Source organism: Saccostrea cucullata, unplaced genomic scaffold (assembly GCF_032062105.1).
Source record: "Saccostrea cucullata isolate Sc308-1 unplaced genomic scaffold, CSIRO_AGI_Scuc_v1 ctg3945, whole genome shotgun sequence".
Classification (NCBI taxonomy): Eukaryota; Metazoa; Mollusca; class Bivalvia; order Ostreida; family Ostreidae; genus Saccostrea; species Saccostrea cuccullata.
Window position 1 is genome coordinate 1,062 of NW_026931738.1, and position 19,185 is coordinate 20,246.

Genomic DNA, 19,185 nt, shown 5'->3' on the forward strand with positions numbered 1-19,185 from the left:
CCTTGACCCTAACTCAGATTTATTTCAATTTTATTTAAATTTAATATTAAATCGAATGAATCTGGAAAATAGCGAATTTTTCCTATCAGATAAATTTCCACGCTCTCTGTGACACAGTTTTCTTCATGAAATGCATGTTTCAAGTTTAATTTATGCTGATAACTATTAATTTAATCCAAATAGAGATGAATATTCAATCTTACCCATGAGTTCACCATATGTGTCAAAACGAACGCGCCTATATTTTCATTTTATTGTAAACACGGTGCCGACACGGAAGTTCGAATGCATCATAAGCTCTGTATGATTAACTCAATTTACTCAAAGTATAAACCAACTCAAATGAATTGTTTTTAAAGGAAATCGGCATTTTCATTATACACCAATCGTGTTTCCCAGAACTATTCATTATCCTTCGCTACATTGTGCCACAAACAAACAAATACACGTGTTTCTGTAGCGTAGATCTGAGGGTCCCGAGTTCGAATCCTACTTGAGGAGTATTTTTTTTTTTCATTTTTCTTCTTTTTTAACCCAAATGACACGGAAACACTTAAAAAGCTGGAAAGACGTGTAATTGTTCAGTGAACAATTAGTTTACTAGTTATTTTTATTATTTTTCCGCTACGGACTTTTGATCCGAAAGACTTATCGAAAAACTTTTGTGTTCATGTTACTCGACATCAAAAGTTATTTCGAAAAACAACCCAACGTATATGACCTATGACCACTTTCGGAGTTCTCTCCCTTTGTGCGAAAAACCATTGTTATCGCTACTCCTCCGGAACCGTAAACCGTAGAGATACAAAACCTTCAACAATGTCTACGACTAATTTAGTACACTCTTGAATCTATTCATTGCGAAAGGATTCGTCAACCCCTACAATGAATTATTGCCCCTGAATGTTTGCGATGTTTACGATTATCAAGATCTTTTCTTAAACGACAAGTCGTAGAGACATGGGACCAACTGCAAAAGATTCATTGACCTTTGACCTTAAAATTTAGGTCAAGGTCAAAGGTCAAGGTCATTCAAAATATGAAAAATTAAGCTCTTTTTATAACTCTTTTGTTCTTCACCAAATTCTAAACATCTTTGCATCTTTAATATGTACTCTTAAAACCATTTTAAAGATTTCAGTCTTGTCCCCTAAGATTGACCCCCCTAAAAGTTAGTGCCCCTTTCAGTGTAAACCCTTGTTATCGCTACTTCTCCGAAACCGTAAACCGTAGAGGTGCGAAACCTTCAACAATGTCTGCGACTGATTTAGTACACTTTTCATTCTATAAGTGCGAAAGATTTCGTAAACCATTTTAAGCAGTTTTTGACCCGGACAGTTTCTCATGTTTACGAAGAACTGAAAACTTCTCAACGACAAGTCGTAAAGACATGTGGACAATGCATGAGATCTTTCAACCTTTCAGCTTGAGGAGAGGTCAAGGTCAAAGGTCAAGGTCATCGGGAAAGTATTAAAATTACTTATATACGGGTTATTTTTTTTTGGGGGGGGGTAAAATGACCTCGACATTTGACCTTGACCTTTGTCCTTGATCCTAACTCAAATTTATTTCAATTTTATTTAGATTTAATATTAATGGAATGAATCTGGAAAATAGCGAATTTTCCTATCAAATAAATTTCCACGTTCTCAGTGACACAGTTTTCCTTATGAAATGCATGCTTCAAGTTTAATTTACGCTGATAACTATTAATTCAATCCAAATAGAGATGATTTTTTAATCTTACCTATGAGTACGCCATATCTGTCAAAACGAACGCGCCTATATTTTCATAAATTGTAAACACAGTGCCGACACGGAAGTTCGAATGTATAATAAGCTCTGTATGATGAACTCAATCTATTCAAACTATAAACAAACTCAAATGATTTTTTTTAACAGGAAATCGGCATTTGCATTATACACCAATCGTGTTTCTCAGAACTATTCATTACTCCTCTCTATGTTCCATCACAAACAAATAAATACACGTGTTTCTGTACTATTTAAAAACGCACGTGTGTCTATTTTCGTTTAAATCCATGTGCTTTCAATTTGCCTGTCAATCTACAGCTCCTGAGTTCGAATCCGGCTGGGGGCACATTTTATTTGGAAAACAATTTTTTTTTTTTTTTTTTTTTTTTTTTTCCCAACCCAAAGGACACGGAAACACTTAAAAAGGTGGAAAGACGTCTCATTGTTCTCTGAACAATTAGTTTACTAGTTATTATTATTATTATTATTATTATTTTTCTTCCCGGACTTTTGAAACCGCAAGACTTATCGAAAAACTTTATAGTTCACGATATTGGATATAAAAAGTTATTCTGAAAAACGACCCCCCATGTTTGATCTTTGACCCCTTTCAAAGTTATTGCCCCTTTCGCAGGAAATGCTTGTTATCGCTACTCCTTTGAAACCGTACACCGTAGAAATATGAAACCTTCACTAAAGTCTTCGACTAATTGAGAGGACTCTGGAATCTATTCATTGCGAAAGTATTCGGTGACCCCTTCAATGAGTTATTGCCCCTGAAACTTTTTGAATATTACAAATAATTAAAAATTTTCAAAACGACAAGTCGTAGAGACATGGGACCAACTGCATAAGATTTATTGACCTTTGACCTTCAAATTCTTGTAAAGGTCAAAGGTCAAGGTCATTCCAAAAATGGAAAATTTAGCTCTTTTTATATCTCTTTTGTCTTTTAACATATACTTAATGTCTATGCATCAATAATATGTATTCTTAAAACTGTTTCAAAGATTTCACTCTTGTCCCCTAATATTAACCCTTTAAAAGTTTTGCCCCTTGTGCGAAAAACCTTGTTATCGCTACTCCTCCGAAACCATAGACTGTAGAGACACCAAACCTTCACTAATATCTTAAGGGTCCTTAGGCCTTACTTGACTGTATAAATGCAACTGGATCTGATGACCCCTTATATAAGTTCTTTGTACTTACTATTAAACCTTATAACTTGAAAACTATAAGTCATAGAAGCATGGGGGTAACTGCATTGTGACCCTTGACCTTTGACCTTGAATATTTTTTTCAAGGTCAAAGGTCAAGTCATTCTTTTTTTTTAATTTTCATTTTTTCTACGCTTTAAGAGAGTTCTGGTTTCTTTTTCATAAAATTTAATTTTTAGGAGTCAGGTATAAACCAAATTTAAAATTCAAAGAAGGTGGAAAGACCTCTTATTGTTCTGTGAACAATAAGTCTCCTAGTTATTATTATTAGGTCTTTCCACCTTTCTGTGGAAAGACCTATTGATTTTCTTCTGTTTCTTATTATTATTCTTCTTCCGCTGATTTTTTATTTCAACATTTATCAAAAAGACTTTTTGTTCATCGTAAAGGTCATTGAAAGTTATGAACAAATTTGACCCAACACTTATGAACTATGACCGCTTTCGAAGTTATTGCCCCTTTCGCAAGAAATGCTTGTTATCGCTACTCCTTCGAAACCGTAAACCGTAGAAATATGAAACCTTTACTAAAGACTTCGACTAACTGAGAGGACTCTGGAATCTATTCATTGCAAAAGTATGCGGTGACCCCTTCAATGAGTTATTGCCCCTGAAACTTTTTGAATTTTACAAATAATTAAAAATTTTCAAAATGAGAAGGGATAGAGACATGGGACCAACTGCATAAGATTCATTAACCTTTGATCATGAAAGTAATGCAAAGGTCAAAGGTCAAGGTCATTTCAAATTTGAGAAATTAAGCTCTTTTTATATCTTTTTTGTCTTTTAACATATACAAACTGTCTTAGCATCATTAATATGTACTCTTAAAACTATTTTAAAGATTTAATTCGTATCCCTTAAGATTGACGCTATCTAAAGTTATCGCCCTTTGTACGAAAAACCTTGTTATCCCTACTCAATCAAAACCGTAAACCGTAGAAATGTGAAACCTTCACTAAAATCTTCAACTAATTGAGAGGACTCTGGAATCTATTCATTGCGGAAGTATTCGGTGACCCCTTCAATGAGTTATTGCCCCTGAAACTTTTTGAATTTTACAAATAATTAAAAATTTTCAAAACGAGAAGTGATAGAGACATGGGACCAACTGCATAAGATTTATTGACCTTTGATCAAGAAATTAATGCAAGGTCAAAGGTCAAGGTCATTTCAAATTTGAGAAATTAAGCTTTTTTTATATCTTTTTGTCTTTAAACATTTACTAAATTTATTTTCATCAATAATATGTGCTCTTAAAACTGTTTTAAATATTTCATTTTTGTTCGCTAAGATTAACCCTTACAAAAGTTATTGCCCCTTGTACAAAAAACCTTGTAATCGCTACTCCTTGGAAACTGTAGACCATAGAGACACCAAACCTTCACTAATGTCTTTAGGATCTTGAGTTATAACTTCACTGTATAAGTGTGAAACGATCTGATGACCCCTTACATGAGTTATTGCCCTTTAACGTCTTTGTACTTATTATTAAACCTTATAACTTAAAAACTATAAGTTGTAGAGGCATGGGGTCAATTGTATTGTGATCCTTGACCTTTGACCTTGAACATTTTCTCAAGGTCAAAGGTCAAGATCATTTTAATTTTTTTTTCTTTTTTTTCTATCCTTTGAGACAATTTTGGTTTCTTATTCATGGAATTTAATTTTAAGGAGTCAGATATAAAACAAAATTGAAATTCAAAGAAGGTGGAAAGACCTCTTATTGTTCTGTGAACAATAAGTCTACTAGTTAGGTCTTTCCACCTTTCTGTGGAAAGACCTCTTGAAATGCTTATGTTTATTATTAGGTCTTTCCACCTTTCTGTGGAAAGACCTCTTGAAATGCTTATGTTTATTATTAGGTCTTTCCACCTTTCTGTGGAAAGACCTCTTGAAATGCTTATGTTTATTAGGTCTTTCCACCTTTCCGGGGGAAAGACCTCTTGAAATGCTTCCGTTTATTATTATTATTAGGTCTTTCCAGCTTCCTCTGGAAAGACCTCTTGAAATGCTTATGTTTCTTATTATTATTATTTTTCCGTTATCGACTTTTGAACTGAAAGATTTATCGAAAAACTTTTTGCTTCATGACACTGGAAAACAAAAGTTATTTCGAAAAACTACCCAAGGAGTGCGACCTATGACCCCTTTCGGAGTTACGACCCCTTTCGCAATAAAAGCTTCTTATCGCTACTCCTCCGAAACCAAAAACCGCAGAGATTCCAAACCTTTATTAATGTTTACGACTGATTTAGTAGACTCTCCAATCAAACATTGCAAAAGGATTGGTAAACTCCTATAATGAATTTTTGCCCCTGAATGTTTGCGCTGTTTACAAATATCAAGTTCTTTTCTTAAACAACAAGTCGTAGACACATGGGACCAACTGCGAAAGATTCATTGACCTTTGACCTTAAAATTTAGGTCAAGGTCAAAGGTCAAGGTCATTCAAAATATGTAAAATTAAGCATTTTTTATAGCTCTTTTGTTCTTCACCAAACTGTAAACATCTTTGCATCTTCAATATGTAGTCTTAAAACCATTTCAGACATTTCATTCTTGTCCCCTAAGATTGACCCCTCTAAAAGTTAGTGTCCCTTTCAGTATAAACCCTTGTTATCGCTACTCCTCCGAAACCGTAAACCGTAGAGGTGCAAAACCTTCAACAATGTCTGCGACTAATTTAGTACACTTCTCATTCTATAAGTGCGAAAGAATTCGTAAACCATTTTAAGTTGATATTGACCCCGACACTTTCTCATGTTTACAAAGAACTGAAAACTTCTTTAAGACAAGTCGTAAAGACATGTGGACAAAGCATGGGATCTTTAGACCTTTGACCTTGAGGATAAGGTCAAGGTCAAAGGTCAAGGTCATCGGGAAAATATCAAAATTGCTTATATACGGGTTTTTTTTTTTCAAGGGGGGGGGGTAAAATGACCTTGACCTTTGACCTTGACCCTAACTCAGATTTATTTCAATTTTATTTAAATTTAATATTAAATCGAATGAATCTGGAAAATAGCGAATTTTTCCTATCAGATAAATTTCCACGCTCTCTGTGACACAGTTTTCTTCATGAAATGCATGTTTCAAGTTTAATTTATGCTGATAACTATTAATTTAATCCAAATAGAGATGAATATTCAATCTTACCCATGAGTTCACCATATGTGTCAAAACGAACGCGCCTATATTTTCATTTTATTGTAAACACGGTGCCGACACGGAAGTTCGAATGCATCATAAGCTCTGTATGATTAACTCAATTTACTCAAAGTATAAACCAACTCAAATGAATTGTTTTTACAGGAAATCGGCATTTTCATTATACACCAATCGTGTTTCTCAGAACTATTCATTATCCTTCGCTACATTGTGCCACAAACAAACAAATACACGTGTTTCTGTAGCGTAGATCTGAGGGTCCCGAGTTCGAATCCTACTTGAGGAGTATTTTTTTTTTTCTTTTTCATTTTTCTTCTTTTTTAACCCAAATGACACGGAAACACTTAAAAAGCTGGAAAGACGTGTAATTGTTCAGTGAACAATTAGTTTACTAGTTATTTTTATTATTTTTCCGCTACGGACTTTTGATCCGAAAGACTTATCGAAAAACTTTTGTGTTCATGTTACTCGACATCAAAAGTTATTTCGAAAAACAACCCAACGTATATGACCTATGACCACTTTCGGAGTTCTCTCCCTTTGTGCGAAAAACCATTGTTATCGCTACTCCTCCGGAACCGTAAACCGTAGAGATACAAAACCTTCAACAATGTCTACGACTAATTTAGTACACTCTTGAATCTATTCATTGCGAAAGGATTCGTCAACCCCTACAATGAATTATTGCCCCTGAATGTTTGCGATGTTTACGATTATCAAGATCTTTTCTTAAACAACAAGTCGTAGAGACATGGGACCAACTGCAAAAGATTCATTGACCTTTGACCTTAAAATTTAGGTCAAGGTCAAAGGTCAAGGTCATTCAAAATATGAAAAATTAAGCTCTTTTTATAACTCTTTTGTTCTTCACCAAATTCTAAACATCTTTGCATCTTTAATATGTACTCTTAAAACCATTTTAAAGATTTCAGTCTTGTCCCCTAAGATTGACCCCCCTAAAAGTTAGTGCCCCTTTCAGTGTAAACCCTTGTTATCGCTACTTCTCCGAAACCGTAAACCGTAGAGGTGCGAAACCTTCAACAATGTCTGCGACTGATTTAGTACACTTTTCATTCTATAAGTGCGAAAGATTTCGTAAACCATTTTAAGCAGTTTTTGACCCGGACAGTTTCTCATGTTTACGAAGAACTGAAAACTTCTCAACGACAAGTCGTAAAGACATGTGGACAATGCATGAGATCTTTCAACCTTTCAGCTTGAGGAGAGGTCAAGGTCAAAGGTCAAGGTCATCGGGAAAGTATTAAAATTACTTATATACGGGTTATTTTTTTTTGGGGGGGGGGGTAAAATGACCTCGACATTTGACCTTGACCTTTGTCCTTGATCCTAACTCAAATTTATTTCAATTTTATTTAGATTTAATATTAATGGAATGAATCTGGAAAATAGCGAATTTTCCTATCAAATAAATTTCCACGTTCTCAGTGACACAGTTTTCCTTATGAAATGCATGCTTCAAGTTTAATTTACGCTGATAACTATTAATTCAATCCAAATAGAGATGATTTTTTAATCTTACCTATGAGTACGCCATATCTGTCAAAACGAACGCGCCTATATTTTCATAAATTGTAAACACAGTGCCGACACGGAAGTTCGAATGTATAATAAGCTCTGTATGATGAACTCAATCTATTCAAACTATAAACAAACTCAAATGATTTTTTTTAACAGGAAATCGGCATTTGCATTATACACCAATCGTGTTTCTCAGAACTATTCATTACTCCTCTCTATGTTCCATCACAAACAAATAAATACACGTGTTTCTGTACTATTTAAAAACGCACGTGTGTCTATTTTCGTTTAAATCCATGTGCTTTCAATTTGCCTGTCAATCTACAGCTCCTGAGTTCGAATCCGGCTGGGGGCACATTTTATTTGGAAAACAATTTTTTTTTTTTTTTTTTTTTTTTTCCCCAACCCAAAGGACACGGAAACACTTAAAAAGGTGGAAAGACGTCTCATTGTTCTCTGAACAATTAGTTTACTAGTTAGGTCTTTCCACCTTTCTGTGGAAAGACCTATTGATTTGCTTATGTTTATTATTATTCCTATTATTTTTCTTCCGCTGATTTTTTGTTTCGACATTTATCGAAAAGACTTTTTGTTCATCGTAAAGGTCATTAAAAGTTATGAACAAATTTGACCCAACGCGTATGAACTATGTCCGCTTTCGAAGTTATTGCCCCTTTCGAAAGAAATGCTTGTTATCGCTACTCCTTTGAAACCGTAAACCGTAGAAATATGAAACCTTCACCAAGTCTTGGATTAATTGAGAGGACTCTGGATCTATTCATTGCAAAAGTATTCGGTGACTCCTTCAATGAGTTATTGCCCCTGAAACTTTTTGAATTTTACAAATAATTAAAAATTTTTGAAACGAGAAGTGATAGAGACATGGGACCAACTGCATAAGATTCATTGACCTTTGAGCTTAAAATTCATGTAAAGGTCAAAGGTCAAGGTCATTCCAAAATTGAGAAATTAAGCTCTTTTTATATCTTTTTTGTCTCTTAACATATACAAACTGTCTTAGCATCATTAATATGTACTCTTAAAACTATTTTAAAGATTAATTCATATCCAAGATTGACCTATTAAAAGTTATTGCCCCTTTCGCAAGAAATTTGACTACTCCTTTGAAACCGTAAACCGTAGAAATATGAAACCTTCACTAAAGTCTTCGACTCATTGAGAGGACTCTGGAATCTATTCATTGCGAAAGTATTCGGTGACTCCTTCAATGAGTTATTGCCCCTGAAACTTTTTCAATTTTACAAATAATTAAAAATTTTTGAAACGAGAAGTGATAGAGACATGGGACCAACTGCATAAGATTCATTGAGCTTTGAGCTTAAAATTCATGTAAAGGTCAAAGGTCAAGGTCATTCCAAAATTGAGAAATTAAGCTCTTTTTATATCTTTTTTGTCTCTTAACATATACAAACTGTCTTAGCATCATTAATATGTACTCTTAAAACTATTTGAAAGATTCAATTCATATTCCGTAAGATTGACCCTATTAAAAGTTATTGCCCCTTTCGCAAGAAATGCTTGTTATCGCTACTCCTTCGAAACCGTAACCCATAGAAATATGAAACCTTCACTAAATTCTTCGACTCATTGAGAGGACTCTGGAATCTATTCATTGCGAAAGTATCCGGTGACTCCTTCAATGAGTTATTGCCCCTGAAACTTTTTGAATTTTACAAATACTTAAAAATTTTCAAAACGAGAAGTGATAGAGACATGGGACCAACTGCATAAGATTCATTGAGCTTTGAGCTTGAAATTCATGTAAAGGTCAAAGGTCAAGGTCATTCCAAAATTGAGAAATTAATTTCTTTTTATATCTTTTTTGTCTCTTAACATATACAAACTGTCTGAGCATCATTAATATGTACTCTTAAAACTATCTTAAAGATTCAATTCGTATTCCGTAACATTGACCCTATTAAAAGTTATCGCCCTTTGTGCGGAAAACCTTGTTATCGCTACTACTGCGAAACCATAAACCGTACAAATATGAAACCTTCACTAAAGTCTTCGACTCATTGAGAGGATTCTGGAATCTATTCATTGCGAAAGTCTTCGGTGACTTCTTCAATGAGTTATTGCCCCTGAAACTTTTTGAATTTTAGAAATAATTAAAAATTTTCAAAACGAGAAGTGATAGTGACATGGGACCAACTGCATAAGATTCATTGACCTTTGAGCATAAAATTCATGTAAAGGTCAAAGGTCAAGGTCATTCCAAAACTGAGAAATTTAGCTCTTTTTATATCTCTTTTGTCTTTCAACATATGCATAATGTCTATGCATCATTAATATGTACTTTTAAAACTGTGTCTTAGATTTTATTCTCGTCCCTTAAGATTGACCCTATTAAAAATTATTGTCCCTTGTACGAAAAACATTTTTATTGCTATTGCTCCAAAACCGTAAACCGCAAAGACACGAAACCTTCTCTAATGTCTTATGGGAATTTAGGCAAAACTTTTACGTTCAAGTGCAAAAGGATCTGGTGACTCCTTGAATGAGTTACTGCCCTTAAATGCTTTTGTGCTTAATATTAAACCTTATAACTTGAAAACTATAAGTCATAGAGACATGGGGTTAATTACAATGTGACCCTTGACCTTTGACCTTGAATTTGACTTGAAGGTCAAAGGTCAAGGTCACCTAAAAAAAAATTTTCATTTTCATTTTTTTTTCTTCTTTTAAGCCATTCCTGGTTTCTTTTTAATGAAATTTAATTTTAAATAGATAAATATTAAATGAAATTGAAATTCAAAAGGTGGAAAGACCTCTTATTGTTCTGTGAACAATAAGTCTCCTAGTTGTGAAAGTATTCGGTGACTCCTTCAATGAGTTATTGCCCCTTAAACTTTTTGAATTTTACAAATAATTAAAATTTTTTGAAACGAGAAGTGATAGAGACATGGGACCAACTGCATAAGATTTATTGACCTTTGAGCTTAAAATTCATTTAAAGGTCAAAGGTCAAGATCATTCCAAAATTGAGAAATTGAGCTCTTTTTATATCTTTTTTGTCTCTTAACATATACAAACTGTCTTAGCATCATTAATATGTACTCTTAAAACTATTTTAAAGATTCAATTCGTATTCCGTAAGATTGACCCTATTAAAAGTTATTGCCCCTTTTGCAAGAAATGCTTGTTATCGCTACTCCTTCGAAACCGTACACCGTAGAAATATGAAACCTTCACTAAAGTCTTTGACTCATTGAGAGGACTCTGGAATCTATTCATTGCGAAAGTATCCGGTGACTCCTTCAATGAGTTATTGCCCCTTAAACTTTTTGAATTTTACAAATAATTAAAAATTTTTGAAACGAGAAGTGATAGAGACATGGGACCAACTGCATAAGATTCATTGACCTTTGAGCTTAAAATTCATGTAAAGGTCAAAGGTCAAGGTCATTCCAAAACTGAGAAATTTAGTTCTTTTTATATCTCTTTTGTCTTTCAACATATGCTTAATGTCTATGCATCATTAATATGTACTCTTAAAACTGTTTCAAACATATCATTCTTGTCCCTTAAGATTGACCCTATTAAAAGTTATTGCCCCTTGTGCAAAAAACATTTTATTTACTAATGGTCCAAAACCGTAAAGACATGAAAACTTCTCTAATGTCTGATGGGATTTTAGGCAAAACTTTTATGCTCAAGCGCAATAGGATCTGGTGACTCCTTGAATGAGTTACTGCCCTTTAATGCTTTCGTGCTTACTATTCAACCTTATAACTTGAAAACTATAAGTTATAAAGACATGAGGTTAATTACAATGTGACCCTTGACCTTTGCCCTTGAATATGATTTGAAGGTCAAAGGTCAAGGTCACCTGAAAAATTTAAAATTTTCAATTTTTTCTTCTTTTAAGCCATTCCTGGTTTCTTTTTTATGAAATTTAATCTTAAAGAGATAAATTATAAATGAAATTGAAATTCAAAAGGTGGAAAGACCTCTTATTGTTCTTTGAACAATAAGTCTCCTAGTTATTATTATTTTTCTTCCCGGACTTTTGAAACCGCAAGACTTATTGAAAAACTTTATAGTTCATGAAACTGGATATCAAAAGTTATTCTGAAAAACGACAGCCCTTGTTTGAACTTTGACCCCTTTCGAAGTTATTGCCCCTTTCGCAAGAAATGCTTGTTAACGCTACTCCTTCAAAACCGTAAACCGTACAAATATGAAACCTTCACTAAAGTCTTTGACTAATTGAGAGGACTCTGGAATCTATTCATTGCGAAAGTATTCGGTGACCTCTTCAATGAGTTATTGCCCCTGAAACTTTTTGAATTTTAGAAATAATTAAAAATTTTCAAAACGAGAAGTGATAGAGACATGGGACCAACTGCATAAGATTCATTGACCTTTGAGCTTAAAATTCATGTAAAGGTCAAAGGTCAAGGTCATTCCAAAACAGAGAAGTTTAGTTCTTTTTATATCTTTTTTGTCTCTTAACATATACAAACTGTCTTAGCATCATTAATAAGTACTCTTGAAACTATTTTAAAGATTCAATTCGTATTCCGTAAGATTGACCCTATTAAAAGTTATCGCCCTTTGTGCGGAAAACCTTGTTATCGCTACTACTTCGAAACCATAAACCGTACAAATATGAAACCTTCACTAAAGTCTTCGACTAATTGAGAGGACTCTGGAATCTATTCATTGCGAAAGTTTTCGGTGACCCCTTCAATGAGTTATTGCCCCTGAAACTGTTTTAATTTTAGAAATAATTAAAAATTTTCAAAACGAGAAGTGAAAGAGACATGCGTCCAACTGCATAAGATTTATTGACCTTTGACCTTCAAATTAATTTCAAGGTCAAAGGTCAAGGTCATTCCAAATATGAGGAATAAATTTCTTTCAATAGCTTTTATATCCTCAAACATATACTATCTATCTTCTGTCTGTAACATGCACTCTTAATACACTTTTAATGATTTTTTTCTTGTAACCCTAAGATTGACCCTTTGAAAAGTTATTGCCCCTTGTGCGAAAAACCTTGTTATCGCTACTCCTTTGAAACCATAGACCGTAGAGACACCAAACCTTCACTGATGTTTTAAGGGTCTAAAGACCTAACTTCACTGTATCAGTGCTAAAGAATCTGATGACCCCTTTTATGAGTTATTGCCCTTTAACTTCTTTGTACTTACTATTAAACATGATAACTTGAAAACTATAAGTCGTAGAAGCATGGGGTCAATTGCATTGGGACCCTTGACCTTTGACCTTGAACATTTTCTCAAGGTCAAAGGTCAAGGTCATTCCATTTTTTTTAATTTTCATTTCTCTATGCTTTAAGACCATTTTGGATTCTATTTCATGGAATTTAATTTTAAGGAGTCAGATATATAACAAATTTGAAATTCAAAGAAGGTGGAAAGACCTCTTATTGTTCTGTGAACAATAAGTCTCCTAGTTATTGATTACTTTTATAAAAAAAAAATCTAAACCAATTTTATTGTAACATAATACTTAGGAAAATATTTATGTAATATCAATGGAAAAAAGGAATCATTATCTCCAGTTATCCTAAAATCACAAGCAAGCATTAATCATATAAATTCACATACGTAAACCCATTAGCTTTTTGTGCTATTAAATCATAGTCATCGCTGTGCAATAAAGGAAATCAAGTACTAATCCACAGCTTTGTGGCAATAAAGTTACTATCCCCGAGTAAAAAGTGACAAGCCCAAATATAGAGGCAAAAATTAAAAAGTAACATTGAAAAAAAGTTCATCATGAAAAAAGTCAAGGGCCCGTTTCATCAAAAATCGTAAAGTTAAGCCTTAACTTAGGCGTACTTCCGGGGATTACGCCAAAATTAAGTCGGGCGTAATTTGCGTTTCACCAGGTGGCGTAAGTCTAGTCGTAAAAGATACTCTTAGTCACAGGACTAAGTCCTTGACAACGTTGCATTGCGCTGGCGCAAAAACATAGACATTGCTCAAAGCGTACAAACATGTATAAATTGTAACACGTCAAAGTACAGAATAACACAAGTTATAGATAAATTTATATTTGCACTAATTGAAACATGCATGGGTTTATAGTGTTATGTAAGAGACATACATCTTTTAAGAAACCAATTTTAGTTTTTTACAATATTTCAATAATAAAAGTCTAATAAATTGAAAGGATGAAAAGGACAGTACATGTATTTGTATTTCGGAATTAAGCAAAACTATTCATTTTGGAAATTTAATTACAGCCATACCCCCTCTTCCCGAAATTGATACAGGTTAATAACTTCGCCTTTGATAATAAATTTCATGATTCGATAAATACTGATTCTACTGACAAATACTAATAATCAGGTTTGAGACAGAATAAGATTTAAAAACTTTAATAAGAAATATATATGCAAGCAAAAATAATGAAAACAAAATGCAAACGGTTTACATATGAACACATTTTGAGTCAAGAAATAAATTTTACACGTTTACTACTATGGTACATGTAAGATAATCCTCTCTGTATTTATATTTTTTTGTCAATTTAATTGATTCATAATTGTTCAGTTATAGAAAAAAATTCTTTACTATCTGCAGATTAAATGTGATGTACCGTTTTAAAAGTACGCAGAGAGAGAGAGGGAGAGAGAGGAAAAATGACTACAAAGATATTCTTACAAAAATTCTCTGCTTGTGTGGTTTCTGTCTTTAAAATTTAGTTACAGCTACTCTTTATTTTGTTTTCATTAAAATGTAAGTAATGCAGAAAATCAAAAACATGTATATTTTCATCTTATATGTGCTTTTTATGCGCTCAGATTATCTTATACTATGTACGATTTGCTCTTTTAGACAAAATCATGAAAATTAAAGATATCTTCTGCATCAATGTTTGTCTGAGAAATTTTTTTTAGGAATAATTCATTTTTGAACTTAACTGTGTAATTATCACCGTCTTACATCGATATTATAAAAGCAATAATTTAAACCACTTTCAAAAATCTCTTATTGTCTATGAGACCCCAACCCCCTCCCTGGGTTGGGGTCTATGATTCGCCGGGAACATCACTTGTCCCAGATACCTAGGAAAATAATTACTTTCGTCCTTAACTAAGTAATCTGTACATTCAATGTTAATTAATCTGCAAATTCGGGATATTCTGAACCCTCTCTCCGACCCCCTCTGGATCCACGCATATGGACGAGAAGTAAATAAGAAATGGACTCTTCAAACATGACAAAAACTATTTGGTTTTAAGATGGGTTATTTTTTTGAATTTTTTTCTTAAATGTAGAAAATTACATGAAAGATGATAACTATTCTTTTGAAACCGATTTTTTTTTTTTGTTTTTTTGTTTTTTTTTTTTTTTTTTTTTTTGTTTTTCAGAAAATATGCTGTTGGAAAATATTTTTCAAAATAGACAATTTTAATGGGTCTCTTTTTAGTAAATGAAAAAGAAACTAGAGGTACTGTAAGCAATGAGTTCAATAAAAGATATCCCCCCGCCTTCCATATAAATATAATGGCAGTGTCCATGTTTTGCTGTGGGAAACCCAAAATATGTGTCGAATCAAAAAGTACAATAAGACACAATGGAAATATATAATAAAGATTCTGTGAAAATTTCACCAAATTTCAATCAGTGATATGAAAGGAGTTGCGGATAGAGATGGGTACCCCCATGGCGTAACAGATGGACGGACGGACATCCCGATTACTAAATAGTATATACATACATGTAACAGATGAACGGACGGACATCCCGATTACTAAATAGTATATACATGTACATATACATGTACCGTCCCGCTTTTCAAGCGGGGTGTAGAAATACAGTTATATATGCAAATTGATTTACAATACCTTAGACATACAATACCACAATCAAATGTGTATGAATGCATTGTCAAAACGTAAGAAATCTCTAATAAGACAATCTTTTCTTCTCAGCAGAAATTTATCAAAATATTATTTGAGTACGTTATTACTCAAATCAACTACGTCCCCAAGTAGTTGTAACAACACCCACCCCCTCCCCCTCTTCAAATTATGTATAATTAAATAATGCATTGTTTGTATTTTAAATTCTTCTAAGAACCTTACTTTTTCTTTAGAACTTGCTAAAATTAATAAAAAGGCCTTATTTTAACTTTACGCCCTAACTTACGCCTACCCATGAGTAGACGTAAAATTTTGGCCTAAATTTAGTCAGGCGTAACGATACGCTCTTTAATAAAATGCAAATATTCGTGCTAGTCCCGACTTTACGCCGGCGTAGTGCTACGACTGGGCGTACGACCTTTGATGAAACGGGCCCCTGGGTATTAACTACAGATGATTCTTTTTAAAATTAAAGTTTAATTAAATTTTTGCTAATCATATATAAATTAATGATTTAAGAAAAATGAAAAAAAGATTTTGAATATTCCTTTTCTGGTCATTCACTAGTTCGTCTAATTAAAACGAAGCAAAATCATTTTGTTTTCATCTTGAATCATTTAAAGCCATATATGGCGTATGTACAATGAAAGAGCAATATATGATAAGTGTCTCAACAGGCCCCTTAAAATTAATATCTTAATTTTTCTTTATATATAGTTTTAATTTGCACGGCTATACATGTGACCTTTATTGGTAATTTTCAGTTTGATCAAAATGCCATTAATTGAGAAATATGACATTATAAAGTTTACGTTTTCCCGCCATTTTAGCATATTTTGTATAAAACTGCTTATTTTCAAGCAGTTTTACTTCCAGAAAATATTGAGCACAAACTAGAACAAACTTAATATTTTTACCAAAGATGTATCTATACAAGACTTATTACTGACAGAAAAATTTTGCATGTTCCAAGCTGCGTTCTATGTTTCCCATAAGAAAAAATGTCAAGAAAAAGCCCATTTTTGTCTTGTTTCAGTTGGATTGCAAAAATAGCATAATTATTGACATCATATTTATCATGTTAGTGCATATAAATGTCAAAAATGTATTGAAAATATTTTCAATGTAATCTCTTCTACAAAATAAAACTCAATTATGCATATATGATTTGCATTCTAAAATGTTGATTTTAAGGGGGCCAAAAATGACTCTTACCATATATAGCTGTGAGGCATATATGTACAAGCAAATATTGCTATATTAAACAAAGGAAAGGGGGGATTCAAATTAGGAAATAAAAGATCGTTTTTAAGTAAATCAGTCTTGTAGTACTGCAAAATGGATGCAGTTGTGGAGATTTATGGATAATATGAGCATGCTGTCTGGAATATTTCCATATTAGGGAATTTAATAGCAAAAATGAGTGAAAATACCGGTGGTGCTTTTCATGTATTACATGTGTATTTTAAAATTCCTAATAGCCCAAGGGGATTCCTCAGTGCAGAAAACCACTAGCCCCATCCACAAAAATGGAAGCCCCGGGTGTAGCGCGATGCTAATTACACACCCTCATGTGAAATAGTTATAGTAGCCCTATATCAATTTCAGTATTGTTTTAGATTAATTTAAACAAATGACAAAAACAATAATTTTTAAAAAAATCAAAAGAAAGCAGACACTCAGTCAAAATCAAAGACAGAAAGAAGCACTGTTTTGACTGAAAGTTTTTCAGTAATACAATGAATCTCTTAAGTTACATATCAGATGAGATAAACTTACATACAATTATTTAGTTGTTGTCAATTATCCCATTTATCATCATCTCAGCTCACTTTGCGATTGTAATACTTTTTACATGAACCAATAATTTACAGCTGATTTATGAACACACGAATGTCAAAGTTTTCATTTCCCTTTCCAATATACATTGTCAGAACATACTTAGTTGGTTATGATATAAAATTAAATAATAAATACTTTCGATTTATTAAAGATTATCTAACAATGTACGACCATTTACTAAATACTTCTCGCCCTCAAGAGAGTTAAAAAGACAGAGAAAATTCAAAATACAAACAAGTGCAACTTAGGATTAATTGTTCCGATATATCTATTTTAATTTTGTGCACAATTGTTTTCAAAATTACATTAAAATATATTTTCCTTAAACAAGAACCCAGCAATGGATAAATATTAATCGAATAAACTTACCTTTTCTCTTGTCAATCAGAAAATCTTGTTGACATTAAGTGTTTCTTAGTCGCCATATTTTTTTTTCCATGAAAACAAACGTTGTTATGATCAGGATCAACGGAAGTTGATTTTCGGAGCTCTCGAGAATTTAGAGTTCCGAATGTAAAACTGAAACAACAAAACACGATGCGTCCGTGAAAGCAACTTTTTTGGACACTTTTTTGGACAAATCGTCGTGTCCAAGTTTTGTTGGGTACTAACCTGCAAATACCCAATTAGGGTGTTTTAAGCATATTCAGCGACACTTCTTATTGGGTATACCCAATAAGCAAAAAGTACCCAATAAGTACAATCTTGGCATGAAAAATACCCAATAAATGCACTCTCGTAAACACGAGAGGGACGTTAAACAATATACAATCAATCAACCGATCTTAATACGTAACTTTACAAGAAAGAAAGAGACAATATCAGTTTGGGTGGGTCCATAGCACTCTTCAAAGATCAATAGAAATGGTTGCTTTTAAACACAAAGATTATTCCGTTTAAATGCAAAAAATATTGCATTGCCAAGGTATATCTCTTACCATTCAAAAGATATGACAAAGGTTAAAGTTTTTATGGTAGACGGATTGACGGACAGAGGGACAGACTAATGTCCCCTTGATTTTGCAAAAGAGGGGGACAAAAATATAGATGAATATACAGAGGATATTCAGTGTTTTGTAGTTGAATACCTGGTATGGAATTTATTTCAGTCTTGAAACAGGATTTTTAAAAAATATTTTCACGAGTGCAGAGTACAAATCATTGAATTTCTGTTAATTACATTCTCTTTGATGTTTCCATTGCATGTCTTTTTTCAAATATGCAGTCATAGCATACATTATACATATATCACATGGCTTCGAGGGTGACATACCAGAATATTTGCCCCGAGGTGACTGGGAAGCCCTGGAGTGTCATGTCACCCGATGCCGAAGGCAGAGGGTGACATAACACTCCAGGGCTTTCCTGTCACCGAGGGGCAAATATTCTGGTATAGTCACCCGAGAAGCCATGTGGTATATGTTATATGACATTTTTAAAATTAAAGGAAAATTTAAAATCATTCAAAATTGTTAAAATGTACACAAATAATCCAAAAATGCCTTCTTGGCGTTAAGAATAACGCTCCGTTGTTTACATTTGCTTAGCAACTGACGTCATAACATCTCGAACCCGAGCTAAAATGCGTAACGTAAAAACACGTGAACGTGATCGAAATAGTGACATAACTGTTTCCGGCAAGGGTTGACATAACTGTTTCCGGCCGGACATAACTGTTTCCGGTGTGACTCGGCATTTTTCAGGGTTTATAGCGAAACTTATTACATTTGTGATATAATAGGAAAACTTATTCAAAAATGTTATATAAGCGGTTAAGACGTCATAACTTCGTGAA